Source organism: Solanum verrucosum, unplaced genomic scaffold, assembly GCF_900185275.1.
Source record: "Solanum verrucosum unplaced genomic scaffold, falcon-dt-bn FXZP01000164.1, whole genome shotgun sequence".
Classification (NCBI taxonomy): domain Eukaryota; kingdom Viridiplantae; phylum Streptophyta; class Magnoliopsida; order Solanales; family Solanaceae; genus Solanum; species Solanum verrucosum.
The window spans coordinates 1067255-1076360 of record NW_026020388.1 but is presented as its reverse complement, the minus strand read 5'-3'; the positions used below and the strand labels follow the sequence as shown (position 1 = coordinate 1076360).

The 9106-nt window shown below is 40.2% G+C and overlaps 1 pseudogene; it reads right to left on the bottom strand.

Annotated features, from left to right (window-relative positions):
- Nucleotides 1-2048: 2048 nt before the first annotated feature.
- On the bottom strand, nucleotides 2049-8458 carry LOC125839153 (uncharacterized; annotated as a pseudogene).
- Between the last annotated feature and the right edge of the window lie 648 nt (nucleotides 8459-9106).

The following is a 9106-nucleotide window of genomic DNA, read 5'->3' as shown; positions in this document are numbered from 1 at the left end:
CCACCAAAAGAGTCAAACTTTCAACTTCCATTATAAATTTCAATGCATCCTCACGCATAAAAGTTGAAATGAACATGCAAAGTCGTTAAAAAAATAAAATAGAATGGTCCAATGCCATGAACTTCTTGACCTTCCGTCATTTCTCTATCATCAACTTCTTCTTCTTCCTGCATACCAAAATTGTTAAATTTTGTGTTAGTAAAGAGATAAAAATATTGTGATTTTGTTAATTTTGATGTTGATTATAAAACAAACCCCAGGTTACGTGAATACAAGTTTTTTTATGTAATAATTAATGGAAATTTCATTCTACACCTGTTTGAATATGTATTTTATAGAATTAGTTTTAAGACATGTGGAGTAGTAGTTTTTTTTTAGTTTTTCTTTAAAGACGTGGGTTATGAGATTAGGCGTTTTCTATAGATAAGGTTAGTTATTTTTTGAATTCAAATTTAAAATTAATTATTTTATTATTTTATCACTTGACTGATTTTGAGTTTTTTTTTTATATAAAAAATCAATTTCATTATTTGAAGTAATAATTTCCTATAAGTGACGAATGATTGAACAAAAACATGTTTAAAGCCTAATAATAATAGCTGCCTGAAGATGCTCTGTACTCAATACAGAAAGAGCAAGTGTAGTATCAGTACACAACCGCAGTGTACTGGTAGGATCACACGGCTATCCCACTAAGTGCAACATACACAAGTTAATACAACAAAATAATAATATGCATACACCGAACATATAAAATATCAATATCATTTACGAACAACGATCAAGTTCACAATTCTTAATTACACAGTTATGTCAAGTCAATGGTCCTCTCATGGAACCCAAACCCAAACTGTTAGCATACCAGTACGTGGTATCCAATCCAATGTTTATGCCGAACCGTGTCAACCGATCCCATATTTATGCCGGAACGTGGCAACCAATCCCATATTTATGTCGGAACGTGACAACCGATCCATTCAATAAACCACAATCACAATCATACGACAAGAGGTGATTCATGACATATAATTATTCAATTATCCTCATGTACGATTAGGGTGATCAATAATGCATCATTCACATACATACATGCATTATAATGAAGCAATTACAAACATATATCACACCAACATGAAATCACAACAATCACTTACCTCGAAACAAGCTTGAAATCCCCTAAGAAACTTGATCCTTCCCTTTTCGGATTCTTTCCGCTTGTTCTTGGTCTACAAACAATCAATACAATGCTAGGATCAATAAACAATACCTAATTATCCGAATTATATCAATAATATCAATCCTAGGTCAAAACCACGATCCCCATACCCAAATTAGGGGTTTTCCCACCATAATTCCCAGATCAAATTAACCTCTCCTATTGATAATTACCTATTAGATTATGATCTACGGATCGAAAAATGGATTCGAGGAGTTAAAAACTTACCTTTAGCCTTAAGAATGGTGAAAAACCGTCAAGAAAGCACCTGGGGTCATCTCCTAGCTCTCAAAGTCGAAAAGTGCGAAATAAAACATTTTTGGGGTTTATTTCTGACTTAAATCGCAACTGTCCCGCCACAGCGGTACTCACCCTGCTACAACGGCCTCGCTCTGGCGGGAATAATCCCGCCTTAGTGGCTTGCACAGAACCAGTGAGTTGATTTAAGAATTCCAAACTCCCATTTCACAACACACCATCATTCCATGACACTCAAAAAATATCCGTTCACGCTAAGATCAATTTCGGGAGTTCTACTCGCCCGAATTCAATTCCGTAAAGTCGTATGGGTTCCTTAACACCTTAGCTATTTACTCATGTGATCAAATTCATAATTAGATCAACCAATTATTACCAGATTTCCCTAGACTTTAATGACACCGATTTCATCCAAATTTGGACTAGATTGGGAAATTCCAAGTTACTACGAAAACGTTTTATGGCCCAATTTTTTTTCCCCATTGACTTTTCTATAACAACAGGAACAGGTCATTACAATAGATACCAATTTATCCGTCACTCATCCCCGAGTGACAAACTTGGGAAAAATAGGCTAATGAAGGAATAGAGTAGCACCTGAATCGACAAACAATTGGGGATACTTGTCTCGCATTTCCTTCTCGGTTTTTCAAGTAGCTTCCTCAACTGGACGATGCTTCCATTGAACTCTCACGGACTTAATCTCCTTGGTCCTTAGTTTACGCACATCACGATCAAGAATTGCAACCGGTTCCTCCTCATATTGGAGGTCTTTGTCTAACAGAATTGAGTCTCATTATATGATGTAATCCCTGTCACCATGATATCTCTTCAACATGGACACATGAAATACCGGATGAACTTCGGATAGATTAGGAGGTAAAACCAATCTATAAGCCACTGGCCCTACACATTCAAGAACCTCAAAGGGACTAATGTATCACATACTTAGCTTGCCCTTCTTGCCGAATCTCATCACCACTTTCATGGGTGATACCTTAAGAAGGAAATTCTCACCAATCTGAAACACTATGTCTCTCACCTTATGATCTGCATACTTCTTCTGTCTACTTTGGGCTGCTAAAAGTTTAGCTTGAATACTCCTCACCTTATCTTGAGCATCCTTTACTAAATCAACCCCTAAACGTTTCACATCTCCAGCCTCAAACCATCCTATGAGTGATCTACATCCCCTCCCATAAAGTGCCTCAAACGGTGCCATATCTATGCTGGAGTGATAACTATTATTATAGGAGAACTCACACAAAGGTAATAACTTATCCCTATGTCCTCCAAAATTAATCACACATGCCCTCAACATGTTCTCTAACACTTGAATAGTCCTCTCTGACTGTCCGCCCATTTGTGGATGGAAGGTTGTACTAAAAGTGAGTTGTGTGCCCAATTCATTATGTAACTTCCTCCAAAACTTGGATGTGAATTGGGTACCACGGTCTGTGATGATAGAAAGGGGCACCCCATGCAACCTCACTATCTCTTTCACATAAACCTTAGCCAATTGTTCAACATTATAATCTATTCTTACCTGAATAAAATGGGTTGAGTTAGTCAATCTGTCAACCATTACCCAAATAGAATCAAGCTTTCCTAAAGTTTGGGAAGACCAACCACGAAGTCCATAATTATCCTTTCCCACTTCCATTCCAGAATTGGCATTCTCTGAAGCAAACCTGAAGGCCTTTAATGTTCATACTTTACTTGTTGGCAATTCTGACACTTAGCCACAAACTCCGCTATATCCTTCTTCATGCCCAACCACCAATAAATTCACTTCGAATATCGGTACATCTTGGTCACACCCGGATGAATGGAATATCGGGAACCATGAGATTCTGTCAACAATTTTTGAATCAAGTCATCAACTCGAGGAACACAAATAATTCCCTTAAAACTGAGCACACCTTCCGCATCAAGAGTGGTCTCTTGTATCTTACCAATCGCAGTCTTTTTCTTAAGTTCATTCAAATTTTCATCCTCAAACTGTTTGGCCTTGATTTCCTCAATGAACGTGACCCTTACTTCAATGCTAGCCATCACCCCACCTCTTTTTGAGATACCCAACTTCATGAACTTTGACTCCAATGTCTGAATTTCTTTAGCCAAAGGTCGCTTGGCTACACTCAAGCAAGCTAAACTACTCATACTCACTGCTTTTCAACTCAAAGCGTCTGCCACCACATTAGCCTTTCCCGGATGGTATTGAATGGTCACATCATAATCCTTGAGTAACTCCATCTACCTTCTCTGTCTCAAATTAAGATCCTTTTGAGTGAACACATGCTGCAAACTACGATGATCAGTAACCGCTTCACACTTAACACCATAAAGGTAATCTCGCAAGATCTTAAGAGCAAATATTACCGCTGCCAACTCCAAATCATGCGTCGGGTAATTCCTCTCATGCACCTTCAACTAACGCGATGCATAAGCTATGACGTTCTTATCCTGCATGAACACATCACCCAAGCAGAATGTGAAGCATCACAATAAACAATAAAGTCTTTACCTTCCACCGATAGTGCTAGAATAAGTGCGGTGGTCAAAATAGTATTGAGCTTTTGAAAGCTTTCCTCACATTTCTCAGTCCATTCTAATGGTACCTCCTTTTTTATCAAATTTGTCAAGTGAGTGGTGATAGAAGCAATGTTCTTCACAAATCGACGATAGTAACTAGCGAGCCCCACGAAACTCCTAACTTCCGTTACATAGTTAGGCCGAACCCAATTCTTAACCGCCTCAATCTTTTGGGGATCTACCATTACCCCTTCTTTTGAAACTAAACGCCCTAAGAATGCATCCGAAGTCTACCAAAATTCACACTTAGAAAATTTAGCATACAACCTTTGTTTCCCAAGAACACCCAGAACAATACGAAGATGGTCGGCATGCTTTTCCTCACTTTTCGAATAAACCAAAATGTCATCAATGAAGACTATAACAAACGAATCAAGAAAGGGTTTGAACACCCCATTCATCAAACTCTTGAAAGCTGCAGGCGCATTAGTCAAACCAAAAGACATAACTAGAAACTCATAGTGCCCATAACAGGTTCTAAACGCTGTCTTGGGCACATCCTCAGGTCTAATCTTTAACTGATTGTAACCAGACCTTAGATCAGTCTTAGAGAAAATTGATGCACCTTGCAGTTTGGTCAAAAATATCATCTATTCGAGGCAATGGGTACTTGTTTCGAATGGTGACCCTATTCAATTGCTGGTAATCTATACACATCCTCATACTACCATCATTTTTCTTAACAAACAAAATCGGAGCACCCCGTGGGGAAGCACTAGGACGAATAAATCCTTTATCAATAAGTTCTTGGATTTGAGCCTTAAGCTATCTTAATTCCGCCGGGGCCACACGATATGGAGGGATGAAAATGGGGCGAGTGCCCGGTTCCAAATCAATACAGAAATTTATATCTCTATCCAGAGGCATACCAGACAAATCATTAGGAAAGACTTCTCTAAATTCTTACACCACAAGAATAGACTCAATAGATGGAGACTCAACCTCCACATCCCGAATATAAGCCAAGTAAGCCAAACAACCCTGCCCTACCAGTTTCCTAGCCCGAATGGAGGATATGAGCTTATATTGCTTAGGCTTGTACACCCCTACCCACTCTAACTTTTCCCTTCCCAAAATTTCTAGAGTTACCAACTTAGTATTACAATTAAGCACATCATAATAGGGGGACAACCAAGTCATGCCTAAGATTATATCAAAGTCAGTCATATCCAAAATCACCAAATCAGCCCAAGTCTGAAAACCCATAAACAAAATAGGACAAGCACAATAGACATGGGTGACTATGACAGACTTTCCAACTGGGGTAGAAACATGGATGGGGGCATCAAGTATATCACAAATCATAGCAAATTCTGAGGCAAATTGCACGGATACATAAGAATAAGTAGAACCCAGATCAAAAAACACATTAGCCATCCGGTCACAGATAAGAATAGTACCTATGATCACTGCGTCAGCCGCCTATGCTTTGTTCTTGCCCGGAAAGGCATAACACTGAGCCCTGTCATCTTGACAGGCGACTTCCCTGCCTAGCTGCACTGCACCTCTGTCTGCGTTACCATTTTCCCTGCCTCCGCGCCTCGATAATTTTCTCCTCACCCACCTTGTGGACGTCCTCGATCATTATTACCATTTCCCAAGGGTACTACTGCTCTAGTCTGCTACTGTGTGGAATCCAACATGCGCGGGTGGGGACAATATCTCCTCATATGCCCAGGTTCACCACACTTGTAACATGTACGATCAAAAGATGGCCTGCTTCCCACCGAAGGTACGACTCCCTGGCTATCCTAAATCAAATTCTGAGGTGGAGTTCCCGAGTAATTACCTGTAGAGGTGGGCATATCAGACTGAATTGGTCTGGCTGCAAGTGTTGGTCTCCCTGAACCTTTGGAGTAAGAACCTTGAAAGTTACCTAAGTTTTTGGCCCTTTTAGCCAATGCCTTAGCCTGACGGTCTCGCCTCACCCCCTCCACTTTCTTCACAAAGTCTGTCACCTCATTAAAGCTCCTCCCTGCGGAGGTCATATGAACAGATAATACATGCAACTCAGAATTTAGTCCCTTAATAAATAAACAGATCCTCTCCTCCTCAGTAGTCACCAATTGAGTAGCATATCTAGACAAGGCATGAAACTTGGCCTCATAAGCAGCCACAAACATACCACCTTGCTCCAAAGCCATGAACTCATCTTTCTTACGATCTCTCAACGTCCTAGGCACATACTTCTCCAAAAAACAGAGCATGAAACTGGGTCCAAGTAAGTGGGGGTAAAACTGAAGATCTGCATTCCATATAAGCTCTCTACCACTGCTTAGCCTCACCTTGAAGCTGAAAAGTCACGAACCCAAACCCATGCTGATGGACAATTCCCAACTTATGCAACCTCTTATAGCAATCTAGGATGAACTCATATACATCCTCACTCTCGGAACCATGAAACACATACGGTTTCAACTTCAAAAACTTAGTCAACATTTCATGCTCATTACCAGTCATAACTGGCCCCAACAAAGGACCGAAGAAAGTATCATTACTTCCACTTCCACCCACCTTGGGACAGTGATAGCAATAGGAGGATTGGCGGGAGCTTGAGTTGCTGGAATAGAGGGAAGCACTCCAGGACCAAACAATCCCTTCAAGAATGACATGATCTGCTGAGCTAACACTAGGTCTATGGAAGGAATACATGTAGTCTCAGCCTGCACTTCTTCCTCTTATCCAACATTCTCCTCCTCCTCAACTCCTACATTCTCCTCCTCCTCAGCTTCTACATTCTCCTCTACCTCTTCATAATGAACATGAGGGGCCTCATTTCTGGGAGCATCTGCAACCGGTGCTCTATCCCTAGTAGGCGCCACCCTTTCTCGGCCTCTACCCCTAGATCCTCCTCAACCCTTGCCTCGATCGCGACCTCTCGCTGTAGATTCCTCAGGTGGCGCATTGACGGGAGCTACGGGCCTGACGTCGATGAATCTAGTGTTAACCATCTACGGACAGAAGAGTGAAAGAGGTTAGATACCAATTTGAATCGCCAGATACCAATTGGAATCAAGTTATAGCATGAAAGGAGACAAAAGAAGACAGAGAGATTTCCTAAAGTCCTATAGCCTTTTGAAGAAAAGTACACACCTCTCTGTACCATTTCGCAAGACTTTACTAGACTCGTCTTGGTACATCAAGATCAACAAACCTATGCTCTGATACCAACTTTGTCACGACCTAGACCATTGACACTCGCACTAACCCTCCGGTGGGAGAACCATTCATACTAATTAGCTAACTAACTTAATCAAAATACTAAAGCATTTAAGGTTACAGAAGCAAATTTAAATGCTAAGGAAAAGATAGGGAGTTCCCATAAACTCCAACAAAAGTTTAACAACCAACACTAACATTGAGAAAGTAATACCTAGAACCTGAAAGTCAATGTACCAAAACTCTAACAAGAGCCACAAGTCTAAAAAAGAAGGGGTACAATCCCAAACTAACATAGGAATAACTAACTAGAAAGTCTAAGTCCGAAAATATGGACTTTAAACGAAAGAGAACTCATGGTAGCCCGGAAGAACTAGCTCACCCTTGAGTTTGAACAATCACCGATCTTCTAAGCGAGTTTTGTCAATAGCCACATGAAGATGCCTTGTACTCAACAAAATAGATGCAAGTGTCGTATCAGTACACAACCACAGTGTATTGGTAGGATCGCGTGACTATCCCATTAAGTGCAACATACATAAGTTAATACTACATAATAATAACATGCATACACCGAACATATACAATATCATTATCAATTACGAACAACGATTAAGATCACAATTCTCAATTACACAGTTATGTCAAGTCAATGGTCCTCTCATGGAACCGAAACCCAAACTGTTAGCATACCAATACATGGTATCTGATCCAATGTTTATGCCGGAACGTGGCAACCGATCCCATATTTGTGTCGGAATGTGGAAACCGATCCAAGTTAGTGTGTCGGAACGCAACACCCGATCCATTCAACAAACCACAATCATAATCACAATGTATATTCTCATAATCATACAACAATAGGTGATTCATGACATACAATTATTCATTTATCCTCATTTACGATTATGGTGATCAATAATGCAATATTCGCATACATACATGCATTATAATGAAGTAATTACAAACATATATCACACCAACATGAAATCACAACCATCACCCACCTCGAAACAAGCTTGAAATCCCCGAAGAAACTTGATCCTTCCCTTTTCGGACTCTTTCCGCTTGTTCTTGGTCTACAAACAATCAATACAGTGTTAGGATCAATAAACAACACCTAATTGCCCGGATTATATCAATAATATCAATCCTAGGTCAAACCCATGATCCCCATACCCAGATTAGGGTTTTTTCCACCCTAATTCCCATGTCAAAACTCTCCCCCATCGATAATTATCCGTTGGATTATGATTTACGGATCGAAAAATGGATTCGGGGAGTTAAAACCTTACCTTTAGCCTTGAGAATGGTGAAACCGTCAAGAAAGAACCTGGGGTCGCTCCTAGCTCTCAAAGTCGAAAGGTGTAGTATAAATTATTTTTGGGATTTATTTCTGACTTAACTCGCGACCGTCCTGCCACAACGGTACTCACCCCGCTACAGCGGCCCCGCCCTGGCGGGAATAATCCCGCCTTAGCGGCTTGCATGGAACTAGTGAGCCGATTTAAGAATTCTAAACTCCCATTTCACAACACACCTTCATCCCATGACACTTAGAAAATACCCATTCACGCTAAGATCAATTTCGAGAGTTCTACTCGCCCGAATTCAATTCCGTAAAGTCATACGAGTTCCTTAACGTCTTAGCTATCTACTCATGTGATCAAATTCATAATTAGATCACCCAATTGCTATAAGACTTTCCTAGACTTTAACGACTCCAATTTCGTCCAAATCTGAACTAGGTTGGGAAATTCCAAGTTACTACGAAAAAGTTTTTCGGCCCAAAAATTTTTCCCTGTTGGATTTTCTATAACGACGAGAACAGGTCGTTACACTACTTTTATGAAATCAAGTCTATTTAGTTCAATATAC